This window comes from Miscanthus floridulus, chromosome 10, assembly GCF_019320115.1.
Source record: "Miscanthus floridulus cultivar M001 chromosome 10, ASM1932011v1, whole genome shotgun sequence".
Lineage (NCBI taxonomy): Eukaryota > Viridiplantae > Streptophyta > Magnoliopsida > Poales > Poaceae > Miscanthus > Miscanthus floridulus.
Window position 1 is genome coordinate 71244217 of NC_089589.1, and position 13763 is coordinate 71257979.

The window sequence follows — 13763 nt, forward strand, 5'->3', positions numbered from 1 at the left end:
GTAATGTTCCTAGGTGTTAGGCCTTTAACTGAAGATGGATATCTTTATCTTAGGTTATGTAAGTTAGGTAAGTTGATCTTGTTCTTCGAGTTAAATTAGATACATGTTTTAAAGTGATTTGAATAGAGCTATTCTTAATCGGTAAACGAGTGTCCAGTGATGTTTTCATTAAATACTTACTGTTATCCATTCATCATGAGCATCATGTCATTCCTTATGCATTCATGATATTTATCTTATGCATCTGCATGCAACAGGTGTACCAGAAGGAGTGACACTGTTGGAATTCGAGGAACCGAGCAGGGAGCAGCAGCAGACAACACCGGAGGTGCAGCCCTCAGGAGAAGTGCCAGATGAGGTCGCCGTTGAGTGCCCGGATCACCGTCCGTGCAACTTTGTGAAAGGCAAGCCCCGGAGCATATTAAGCCCCTTAATTTCTGAAATGCAATTAAAGTATTATTGTTACATATATATTGTTGCATTAAGTTTAGGTGTTGGATGCAAACACTTGCTGCATTGGTTATCCAATCCTTGTCCAGATATTGGTACCCTGAATCCTATGTAGCTCAGGCTCGTGTAGTGCTTAGCCCTGCTTAAATGCGGTAGAAGTCAGGTGATTTCCTGTCACCTACAAGCTATAGGGATATACATATGGCACGGTTGGCTATATTTGCTATCATGGAAAAGAACCTGTCTTAATTTGAATTGAAGACCGGGTGGAGGCTTGCCGTTTTGCAGTGACTCCGTCTGTGTCGCTTAAGGACCGAATCTTGGAGCCTTTCCTGTTCATGTTGAACACATGCCTCTCTCTTAGTTGGCCGGGTCTGGAGACCGACCACGAAGCCGAGTAGCTCAACTCAGGCCGGGAGTCGATAAGTATAAAGTACGCCTCGGAAGGGAGCCGTAGGCGTTAGTCCAAGGGCAGGTGATTTAAAAGTCCTGATCGTCCTGGCAGAAGGGTAATCCCTGAGAGTGCTGGCGCTGATCGAACCCGCGAATTTGGTTCCTGAGTTGTACCAAAGGTGACCCATGGCTTCCCTTGCAAAGTATGCCAGGGTGAGAGTTAGGAATACCCTCTCAGCTGAGTTGTAATTCGATTCGAGTCGCTGTCTCTCACCGGTTAGTGAGAACTTGATGGGCTTATCTCCAAAGTAGATACACTAAATAACATAATGGTTCAGGAATGATGATATGATGATGACAGCCTTATTATACCTACTATGGTTAATATTGTTTGCTCCTAATAAGTGAGTGCTCTAGTATAGGTGCTAATCTAGTGGACAGGTAAATGATGATAAACTTGATGCTAAGTTTAAATTGGGCACTATATTCATAAACTCTTTTATGCAACTGTGTCAAGCTAGCCCACCTCATAAGCCTTGCATGACCCTTGGTGTCCTTTATTTCTGGTTTTGATGGGTAAGTCTAGCTGAGTACCTTCTCAAACTCAGGGTTTATTTCCCACCTGTTGCAGATGACCAGTTCTACTTTGGTTGCTGCAAGTATTGCCTTCTCCCGGCTGGGGATGAAGACTAGACCATTGGGCGCGGTCTCTCCTAGTTCTCATACCTGAAGATGCTTTTGGTGGGACATGACTAAGATCTGGCAATGTATTTGAAACTATGAAGTTATGTACTAAACTATGTTGCTTCCGCGAATTTGAACTTGGTTTGTAATATTTTATTTGAACTCTGATGGATGTAATCCAGATGCCACTTGTGAAATGTTGTAACGAATGATGTGTTGTGTTGAATCACTACAGTCTTGGTTTGTATGTCGGGAGTTATTTGAAATCCTTCGTGATTTCTGGACTACTGGGATTATGGGAGCTTAAGTACAGGAATTTGATCACTTCGGTGATTGTTTTTGTACTTACGTTCTTATAATTTGGTCGGTTCTGTTACAAAAACTATTGCCCTTGACTATGGGAGCTGGTGAAGGCTTACACGCATGCATACTATATTTCTTTAGAACCTTTTCTAAGTATGCCTTTTACAATAATTCTGAAACCCCCTTTCTTCTATCTCGGTGAATCTCTATTCCTAAAACGAATGAAGCTTCACCGAGATCTTTCATATCAAAATTTGAGGACAATAACTTCTTCATCTCTAGTAGTAGATTAACATCACTACTAGCGAGTAAGATGTCATCCACATACAAGATTAGAAAAATGAATTTCCCATTCTTGAACTTTGCATAAATGCAATTGTCCTCCACATTCTCTTTAAACACAAACTTCCTTATCGTTCCATCAAACTTTAAATACCACTGTCTAGAGGCTTGTTTTAATCTATAAATGGATTTCTTCAGGCGGCATCCCATATGTTCTTTTCCTTTCACAACAAAACCTTTTGGTTGTGCCATATAAATATTTTCATCCAAATCCCCTTTATGAAAAGCCGTCTTAACATCCATCTGATGTAATTTTAAATCATAATGTGCCACTAATGCTATTATAATTCTAAAAGAATCCTTGCATGAGACTGGAGAAAATGTCTCATTCAAATCTATTCCTTCTCTTTATGTGAACCTTTCGCCACAAGTCGCGCTTTAAATCTTTCCACATTCCCTTTGGAGTCATATTTTATTTTGTAGACCCATCTACATCCTACTGTCTTGGCTCCTTTAGGAATTTTTTCTAGGTCCCAAACACCGTTGGTGCTCATTGATCTCATTTTATCTTGCATGGCTTCAAGCCACTTCGACGAGTGAGCGCTTCTCATGGCTTCTTCAAATGTTGTGGGATAACCCTCCATTTGGAATTCTTCTTCACTCTCCATTTGAAATTCTTCACTAGCATAGACTTCATAGTCATCTAGAATAGCTAATTTTCTGGCTCTTTGAGACCTTCTGAGGGCCTCATTAGTTGGCACTTGTTCCATGTGGGGCTATTGTTGCTCTTCCTCATGTGCGACAATGGGCTCTATAGGATCATGAAGGACATGTTCCTCATGTTCATTTATTGTTGTCATGGGAGAATTAACAACACGTGCTATCACTATAGTGTCTGGCACTGTTGGTGCAGCAGCAACAGGTAGCGAGAAAAATGGCTCCTAAACCATCAGAGTGGGCACATATATCCGCTTATCCTCAAGATTAATTTCTCGCGCTACCATGCTCCCCCTAACCATCTCATCATCCAAGAACACATCATGTCTTATTTCTACAAACTTCGTATGTCTGTCAGGATAGTAGAAATGATAGCCTTTTGACTTATCTAGATAGCTAATGAAGTAGCAACTTACTGTCTTGGAGTCTAGCTTCCCAATGTTTGGGTTAAATACTTTATCCTCAGCTAGACAGTCCCACATACGTAAGTGGTTAAGTGAGGGTTCCCTTCTAGTCCACAACTCATATGGTGTTTTGGGTACCGACTTGCTTGGTACTCGATTAAGAATATGAATGGCGGTTTTTAACGCCACCATCCATAAAATTATCGGTAAAGTGGAGTAACTTATCATACTTCTCACCATATCCATTATGGTACGGTTGCATCTTTCAGCTACTCCATTCTGCTGAGGCTCGCTTGGTGTAGAGTACTGGGCAACTATGCCATTTTCTTGTAAGAACTTTGCAAAAGGTCTAGGAACTTAGCCATATGGGGTATGCTGACCGTAGTACTTCCCCCCATGGTCGGATCTTACTATCTTAATCTTTAAATTGTACTGATTTTCTACTTCAGCCTTAAATATTTTAAATTTATCCAGTGCTTCTGATCTTTCCTTAATTGGATAAATATAGCCATAATGAGAATAATCATCTGTGAATGTTATAAATGAATCATAACCATCCACACTTTTCATAGAAAAAGGACCATAGATATCTGTGTGAATTATTTCCAAAATTCATGCGCTTTGTTTGGAGTCTTTATTTATTGTCTTAACATACTTCCTTTAATGCAATCAATACATTGTTCTAAGTCTAAAAATTCAAATGGCTGAAAAATTGATTTTTTAATCAATCGTTCTATTCTCCCCCTCAAAATATGGCCTAAACGATAGTGTCATAATTTTAATGATACATCATGAATTCTCATCCGCTTATTTTCTTGCATTCATAGACGAGGATGCATTCTCATTCTTAGTGCTTACAACATTCACATTCTCACAAAGTGTCGGTGCAGAAAGTGATCAACACGTAAATATTTGTAGTTTTGCTGTACGTTGTGATTGGAGGTGGCATAGCACTCAATGACATAGGGTTTATACTGGTTTAGGCAACGTGCCCTACGTCCAGTTTGAGTCAGTCGGTGACTTTATTCCTGAGCCCAGGTGCTTGAAGTTTGTAGTGGGGTTACAAACGAGAAGGAGAAAGATGGGGGGTACAAGTGGTCCGGTCGGACTCTGGTCTGAAGGGCCGAGAGTGACGGGAGCCCCGCTATGTGCTAAGTGTTCAAGCGTGTGCTCGTTATAACCTTAGAGTGTCTAAAGTTACAGAAGGTGAATCAATGTAGGTGAACTGATCGATCTGAATGAACCTATCTGTTGGGAGAGGGCACATCCCCTTTTATAGATGAAGGGGATGGCCTTACAAGTGAGAGGAAGAGAGTGCGTATGTTACTAAGTCTTGCTGCCCACGCTGATGGGTACAAGATGGTGGTAGGCGCCCACAATACTATTTAGTGTCAGATGCACGTGGGAGGTTGTGTCGTCTTCTTCTGGTATGGCAGACATTGGTGCCTGCCATACTGTTGACGCCTAGAGGCATGCAAGGGGTTTTACCATGCTCGTCTGGTATGGCAGTTGTTGTTGGCGCCCACAACACTGTAGATCAAATGTCGATGCCTACAACACTGTTCTGACATGCCTAGAAGTTTGTAGGGCAATCCTCTGACATATCCTATCGATACTGTCCTGTAGGTGTACAGGGTATGGCCCCTAGTCTTGCGGTTGACTTGAGTGCCCTACCTTACCTTCTCCATCCATTTCCTGGTCCTTACCGAGAGGGCATCCCCGGTGGGTTGGTCCTAGTCGGCTCTGATTGCGCCAGTCAGAGAGGAGCTATAAGCAGTGGTTCGGCGCATTCCCAGTCGGAGAAGCGGATTGGAGCCAGAAGTGGTGTTGAGGCCAGGCCTTCTGGTCAGAGAGGCCATCCGAAGGCGGGCTAGAGACCAAAGCGAGCGCTTTGGTCAGAGAGGTGGGCCGGAGTCAGAAACAGGCACCGTTCCTCCTTGGCCAGGCCTTCCGGTTGGAGATTAGATCGCCCTTCTGGCCTGTTGTTTAGGTATTTGGGTCAGCCTAGGAGTTGCATGTTTGTTTGCGATGTTGTCTGCTAGGCCGAGCCTTTTGCTGGGAAGCCGGTCCAAGAGGGACCCTAGGTTTATGAACTCGACAGGAGCACCTGAGCCCCCAGGCGATTTGGGTAGAATCGTCTGGGGGATTTCTGTATTAACGGTGGGTGCACGCGAGCGCACCCGTGGGTGTAGCCCCTAAGCCCTCGGGCGATTCGAGTAGAATCATCTGGGGTTTTTTTCGTGTTGCCAGCGGGGGAGGTTATGTTTTGTCTGTGGGTGCACGCGAGCACACCCGCGGGTGTAGCCCCTGAGCCCCTGGATGATTCGGTCAGGATTGCCTAGGGGTTTTTTGTCACCGGATGTGTGTGCATGCATTTTAGTTGAGACAGAGTCATCAGCCAAGGTGCCATGCGCAGTCAAGGCGATCGGGGGAGCCGAAGCTCGTGAATCCTAGCGTTGGTGCAGCCTACGTAGCCGAGGCAGTTAGTTTTGGGATCAGGCGAGTCAAAGCTCATGGATCCTTACGTTGGTGCCACCCGCGCAACCAGTGTCTTGACCCCTAAGCCCTGTTGGGCTTGGTAGGGGTCGGTTTGAGTTTTGTGCGTTACCCCATCCTCGGTTTCTCACAACCAGAGGTGCTGAGCTTTGTCGCTTGCCTCAATCACTCGAGATCGAGTGACGCGCTCGGTGAGCTCGCTAATGGGTATGATCGACTGGAATCCGAGACATTCCACTGCTCCTTAACGTGCAACCCGGTAGATGCCTGGGTTGTTCCAGAGACCGACCTGGGTGGCCCGTTGGCCTCCCCTCGATGGAGATTCTATGGGTTTGGTGGAGGTTTAGGATCAAACAAGAAGGTTGAGATGACCCTATGTGCTTTGGGGCAGACTGGACGAGGGTCACACGGGGCTCATCTGCATTTTCTCCCCTGGCTCTGTTTGACATGAGGTGGCCTCAAGCCCTTCGTGGGCCAGCCTTCGAACCCTGGTCGGTCGTTGCTCATGTTGAATGAGGCAACTGCCGCTTCATGACACAACACGGAGCGTTGTGATGTATTTAGCCGCATGTGCTATGCCCTAGTTCTCGAGACCCTAGGCGATTCTGGCCCAAATCATTCAGGGGGCATGGGCGTATGGAATGAATGCGTGTATGGATGTATGAATGATTATATATAAAGAAATACTAGATTTTGGTAATGTTACCTTGATGACTCGAGTGATAGGGTTTGAAGAGCTCCAATCAGAAATGTCCAACTAGGACCCACGCTAGTCATTCATGACAGAGTCGGCATGGCATACATGGGGCGTCCCTTTGCTCCTTACCTATCTCTCAGTGTTTTCCTAAGCCATTCGATTGACTCAGGGAGCCCGATGGTGTCTCCTGGCGGAGATCCCATTGTTTGGGTTTTTCCATGTCTTGCCTGGGGAGGCGGAGAGCCGCTCACGCATGGTGGTGCCCAGTCATGTGGTAGTGGTGGGCCATACCCAGGCCATGTCTTGTTTGATCAGGCGTCGTTCCATCGCATAGGGTGTGTCTCATCAGTCAGGGCGCATCCCATTGTATCCTATCTGCATTAAATGGGGAAGGGAGAGGTTTTTTTGCCCCCATCATTTCACCTTTCCCCGATCACCGTGCCTTCCCCAACTGCTATGCCCTTTTCTTTAAGTAGGAGAAGGGACAAGGCTTTTGCCCCGTTCCTTCGCCTATTCCTCATCTGTCGTCTCTTTTCTTTCTTCCTTCTCACCAAGAGCGTCTGAGTGCCACGGTGGTTCCTAGGAGAGAAAAGGGAGAGAGCGAGGGGAGGAGAAAAACTCACAAATCCATTTGTGAACCTAAAGCAAAAAGTTGGGCTGGAGGTCATCCTTTGTGAGGGAGCCAGTGTTGGAGGCCTTCGCCAGGAAGGGGTTTCTACCGTCGAAGGAGGTGGTGCACTGGAGGGCTCCCAGAGGGAAGATTTCCCGCAACCTCAGCCTAGCGAGGTGGTCTCCTTCTTTGCCTTCCACGAGCGTGGGCTAGGATACCCTGCACATTGGTTCCTGCACGGGCTCCTCAACGAGTGGGGTCTGGAGCCGCATCACCTCAATCTGATTAGGGTGCTGCATATCCTCGGCTTCATCACCATGAGCGAGGCCTTCCTTGGGATGGAGCCGCATGTGGACTTCTTTCGGTGGATGTTCTCTAGGCGAACTTTGTCGGTGGGGAATCCATCTGAGATCGCACCGATGGGGGGCTTCGCCCTGTAGAAGAAACTGAGCACGGGGGGCTCGTACCCCATGTACACCCCCTGCAATTCCAATCGGGGGTGGCACAGGGAATGGTTCTATATTAGGAACCCAGCAGAGGCGCCGTTCCCCCCTTTCACTGGCAGGAGGCTAGAGAAGCTAGATAGCTAGTCATGGGGCCCCACCAGTCGATAGAAGCACAAGGTGGAGACCATCGAGGTAGAGCTTAAGTAGCTCATGTGGAATGGCCTCGATGGGGTGCGGGTGTTCCACACCCTCTTCAGCCGTCAGGTTGCTCTGTTGGCGGAGAGGACGTGGCTGATGTGGAGGTATAGAGGCTTGATGGACCTCGACCACGCATTGTCGGAGGAGCTGCCGAGCGACGAGGTCTAGGGTTGCCTCGACCGGGTGCTACAGCTGAAGCCTAAGGAGAACATCGATGGAAAGCCCGGACCTCTTAACTCCTCGGTGGTGTCCACACTAGTATGCTCCTCTCTCTTTACTCCATGTTCTTTTCCCATTTGCTTTCCTATTTTTTAAGTCACTTGTTTCGTAGGGACTTGAAGCTTATAAGTCTCGGCCGCACCTTCCAAAGGGGCCGAAGGGCGTAGCTCGATAGACCGCCTAGAAGGAGGCGGCGGATGCCAAGAAGAAGAAGAAAGCCAAGGAGGTTCGATAGAAGTATGAGAAGGAGAAGGAGATCGCCCGGCGCATGAAGGCCGGGGAAAATAGGAGCGACGTTGAGTTAGAGCTCGAGTCGGAGGACCCCACAGAGGTGGGGGATGACATGATTTTCTTCAAGGCGGAGGAAAACTAGGAGGTTGTTATGACCTCAGCAGAGCATCGTGATCCTATGGCCGTGTCTGCTAGTGGTGAGCATGGGGTAGAGAGGCGCGGTGATGTTCCCGTGCCGAGGAAGCATGCTGTGAGCGCGGACGCCCTCAGCGAACGGGAGGCGAAGCGGACGCAGTCACCGCACCCTTCATCAGCATCGCTGGCCTTGTCCCTACCTATTGTGGATGCATTAGGACAAGCCTGGTGGTCGAAGGAGCCGGCTCGCACCCATGCGTCGTTGGGGCCGGCGCCAGTGTGTGACCCGCAAAGCGTGCCCTGAGCCGGAGGCCATGCTGACTCGCAGGCTGAGCAGGAGCTGGTTGGCCCGGCTCCCCTGGTTGAAGCGAGGGGGCGTGGGTCATGGCCTGGGAGTGGTCCTCGCCCTATGGGCCCATCATCACCGGGTTGGGGTTTTAGAGTCGTACTGCTTTCATCCCAGTATGCCTTTTTGTTTCTTTTCAATCTTGCTGTTAGTTTTTTGGAGTGTGACTGACCTGTACTTTTTCAATAGTAGCCGAATGCTGACAGGGCTGAGCATCACCCAACTCTTGTGTAGGAGGTTTGGAGGCCCACCTTGCAGCGTGTCGCGGCGAGCGGCGGGGATAGCAAGGTGGTGGTGGTAGATTTTCCCTTCCTGGGGTGGTGCCCCTTAGGTCGGTCGCTAGTACGACGACAGCAGCAGCGATGGTGTTGGCGGGGATCTCGGTGGTGATGGCAGAGGTCATGTTAGAGGTGTCCCTTGCGGCCCCTCCTCCACTAGCTACGGTGGAAGAGGAGAGGGAGACTGAGCTCCCTGCCTCACCGAGCGGAGGGCTGCATGGCTTACCTTCCCAGTCGGCTCTAGAGGTGCCGGAAGAAGATGTGGCTAGGACAGAGCCAGAACAACTATCAGTGGCCCGTCAACCTAAGGTGGTGGAGATCCCCTGTAACGATGAAGCAATTGACGAGGTGGAGCCACCGGTGCTGTCATGGGAGCTGGTGGTGGTTCGATTGGAGGCTGGACCCTCTAGCGGGCTAGAGGAGACTGACCTGGTGTGGCCCTATCCTAAGGACCCAACGAAGGTCTGGTTCATCCTTCAGGATTCACAGGAGTGTCAGCTCTAGGACATCCTTGGGGGAGAGGACTCACCATGGAGTCTAATCTTGCCAAGATGTTGGTGAAGCTTGAGGATGCCTAGGAGCAGGTTAAGTCCGTCCAGCGGTTGGTCAAGGTCGACCTACGCCACACCACGGATGTGAGTTTCCCACACTTGTCCTTGACCCCTTAGTCTCTCGTTGGTTGCCTCAAGCATGCTTGCTTCTCGTTTTTGCAGGGTCTGTAGGAGATGTCGTGCCACAAGTCCTGTTTCCTCCGGATGGAGCACGCCCGAATGGCTAAGTTTGAGCGCCAGCTAGAGTCCACCCGCTGTGAGTCCCAGGATACAAATGAGTCCTATTACTTGTACTCAAATACAAATGAGCTTTATTACTTGTACTCATGCTTATTTCATATCTATTGAGTACATCATGTTGGCTTGGGTCATATAAGCTTGCCTAACTCTTTTGTTCTTATTGTCAAAAGCTTATATGAACCAAGCATGTTGAAAACCTCATCTCTTTTACATACTCGAGGTCGTATTGTCATCAATCACCAAAAAGGGGGAGATTGAAAGCAACTAGCCCCCTAGTTGGGTTTCGGTGATTAATGACAATATGAGATTGCTGTGACTAACATGTATTTTGTAGAGGCAATTAAGTTAGGTCATGATAATGGCAATTGATTGGGCAATCATGGTGGTCATGCTCCTACGATGGAAATCATTTCAGTTTTCAAAGGATGGACGACAAGGTTAAGGATGGACTAGTTCTAAGTGTCGTTTGGTGTTGAAGAGGCACTTAGAGTAGTTTAGGACTTTGTTTTTTCTTTAGCCATACTATTAAGGGGGTATGGACGGGTAGCTTGACCTAGGTGAGTCTAGTGGGTTAGGTGTGGTGCACACTTATCAAATCTAGCACTAGGTAGCTCCCAAATAGCCCTTAGATCAATTGGAGCAAATTTCATTCACATATGATTGCGAGTTGGAAGTGAATGGAGGGTCAAATGTTGACTAGACGCTGGTTCCGGATTGAACGCTAGCGTAGAGTTCGGTCAGTTCATTTGATCAATGTGGAGTCGTCTGGATGCAACTAGACGCTAATCGAAATGAGAGAGGGAGAATCCTGATCGGACATGTCCGGTCAGTGCTGACCGAACGCTGGTCAGGTTCTGGCTACTGACCGGTCGCTGAGCAGCAAAGTGACCGGACACTGGGTTCCAACATTCGGTCAACATCAGTAAGGTTTCAAAGGGTAGTTTTCATGACCGGATGCTGATCAACGTTCGGTCACTACTTAACTGCTCGGTGGTGGGGAGAACTGACCAGAGTGTCCGGTCAACTTGATCGGAGCGTCCAGTCACCCTGTAGAGGCACATAACGGTTCGTTTTGAAGGAGGAGTTATAAATACTTCCTCTATTCACTCAAGGGATTACTTTTGCTCATTCCAACAGCTGAGAAACACCCTTGAGAGTGCCAAGAAGAGCAAGGTCCTAATGAGGTGATTGAGATTTGAGAATCCAAGAGAGAGACCTCATTAGTGAAAGCAAGAGTAGCAAAGTGTGCATCCACCCTTCTCATTAGGCTTGTCATGGTCAAGTGAGAGTTCGTGCTTGTTACTCTTGGTGATCGCCATCACCTAGATAGCTTGGTGGTGATTGGGAGCTTGGTGATCATCTGGCGGAGCTTGTGGATGACCCAACTCAAGTTGTGAGAGGCTGTGGGTGATTCACCGCGATGGAGTGTCAAAGAATCAACCCGTAGAGAGCACTTGATCCTTGCGTGGATCAAGGGGGAGCTACACCCTTGCGCGGGTGCTCCAACGAGGACTAGTGGGGAGTGGCGACACTCCGATACCTCGACAAAACATCGCCACGTTCCTCCTTCTCTCCTTACTTTGAGCATTTACTTTGAGCAATTCAATTCTTGTCTTTACATTCATAGAATTGTCAAGCTAGAGTAGGATTGGAACCTAGGGTGCAAAACTTTTTGTGCGGTAGAACATTAGAAACATTTTCTAGGCACAAGGGGTGAAGTGGGCTAACCATAGGGTTTAATTATTGCAAAGAATTTTAGAATTAGCCCAATTCACCCCCCTCTTGGGCATCTTGATCCTTTCAACATGTTTAGTGCATCTAGTCATTCCTCATGTCTTATAGGCTCATTAATGAAAGTCAAATGAATTTAATGCTTGTATGGTACCACTATTGCTTCTATGTTTGATTTGATCTAGGGGTAGCATATGACATGTTTGTAGGCTTGTGAACCTAGTGTTTGATCTAGAAAATGAGCTATAAGTATTTAACTCAATAGAGTACAAGATAACCCTTATTTGGAGGTGTGAAGAAGCTTGTCCTTGGATCAAACAAGTTAAATATCTTAGGCAAGTGATCTAGATTGAACCAATTTTGGGAAAATGATCCTCACCCCATTGATTGACATTGATAATCTTAACCAATCTAAAATTGAACCTTTGTGGTCATTGATGACAAAGGGGGAGAAATAATGCACAAAGATAGTGAAAAGATGACAAAGGGGGAGATATATAAAAGTAAAGGGATCAATTAAAATTTTGAGCACACAAGTAGGGTTGAGCACATAAGTAAGGGGAGCAAGCTCATAAACTTTATTGATCCATTTGAATGTGCATTTCATATGTTTGCTTGCATGGCACAAGTTTTAAAATTCAATATCCATGCTTGTGTGGTGGATGCTAGTTGTAGGTTTGTTTGATGAAATGAAAAACTAGCATGCATAGGTTGAGTAACTAGACTTGTGTTTACATTGTGAAAACTATACCCTTGCTTCTAATGTTGATCTCACTGGGTATTCTAGTTTTTTTATGCATATCTAGTTACTAATGGTGCTAAGGATGGTATATTTGGCGCACTCTGATTGGTATCACGCTTCAAGGGTCCATCTCTTATACCTTTGCATCATTTGGTAGACATTGCCCTCCCACATTTCCAATTCATGCATATGTGCAAGCTTCAATCCAAATTCTTAGCACATATGTAGGGGAAGCAAATGCTACCAATAGGGTTCATGAAACTTGTCCATATCCTTTTACACATGGTAAATATGCTTGGGCAAGCAACATGGATTCAAAAGAATTTCAACTCATATCTTTGTGAAAGGGTTGTCATCAATTACCAAAAAGGGGGAGATTGAAAGCTCTAGTTTGGTTTTGGTGAATTGATGAAACCCTAAGTGCTAACCTAGTTTATCAAAGTGATCATGAGATTGGTAGCACTATTCCAAGTGGTGGAGCAATTGGTGAAGATCATGATGATGGTGATGGTGATGGTGATGGTGATCAAGTGCTCGGCCTAGAAAAGAAGAAAGAGACAAACAAAAAGCTCAAGGCAAAGGTGAAACTTGATAGGAGCTTTTTGGTTTAGTGATCAAGACACTTAGCAAGTGTGATCACATTTAGGATAGATAGCCGTACTATTAAGAGGGGTGAAACTCATATCGAAATGCGGTTATCAAAGTGCCACTAGATGTTCTAACTCATTGCGTATGCATTTAGATCTAGTGGAGTGCTAACACCCTTGAAAATATTTGTGAAAATATGCTAACACATGTGCACAAGATGATACACTTGGTGGTTGGCACATATGAGCAAGGGAGGAGAAGTTGGAGAAGTGAAGGAGGTGATTGTCACTAAAAATCAATAACCGGACGCTGGTTTTGGTGTGACCGGACTCGGCGTTCTAGCGTCCGGTCATTTATAAATTTGGTGGCGCGCTCAGTCTCTCGCTGATGTTTGACCGGATGCAGGAGCAGAAGGTGACCTGACGCGCAACCTCTGAGTTCGGTCATGGTGACGTATGGTGGCGTATGCGACTAACTGAGCGCAGTAAGGACCTGACGCGGTGGTGCATCCGGTTGAGGAGCACCTGACGCGTCCGATTACGGAAAAGCACCTCTAGAACCTCTTTGTAAATGACCTGACACGCGATGGCTGTTGTTGAGCTACGTGTCCGGTCATAGTGTGGTGGCACGCGTGGTTCTATTGACCTAATGCAGTGCGGGAGGGTTAGGTCGGCCGTTGGCACATCCGGTCACGGTGTGGCAGCGGTGCGCGTGCGTGGGCTAACTTGGCACCGACACATCCTTTCTATGGGGCTACGCATCCGGTCATGACTTATCACATGGCGCGAGGCTAACTAGCCGTTGGGATTGCATAGACGACATCAAACACAGTGACACATGGCGAGCATCCGAGGACCGGATACAAGCCTAGATGCGTCCGATCGCCCTGACCTGCGTGTCCGGTCGATGCCAATTAGCGCGTTAACTTCCAAGTGAGTGAATTGCCACAACAAGGACTAGCTTGCTGGCAAGCAAGTGAACCTCGGTAAAAAAATCATTGTATCATCATTGTTCCAAGGATT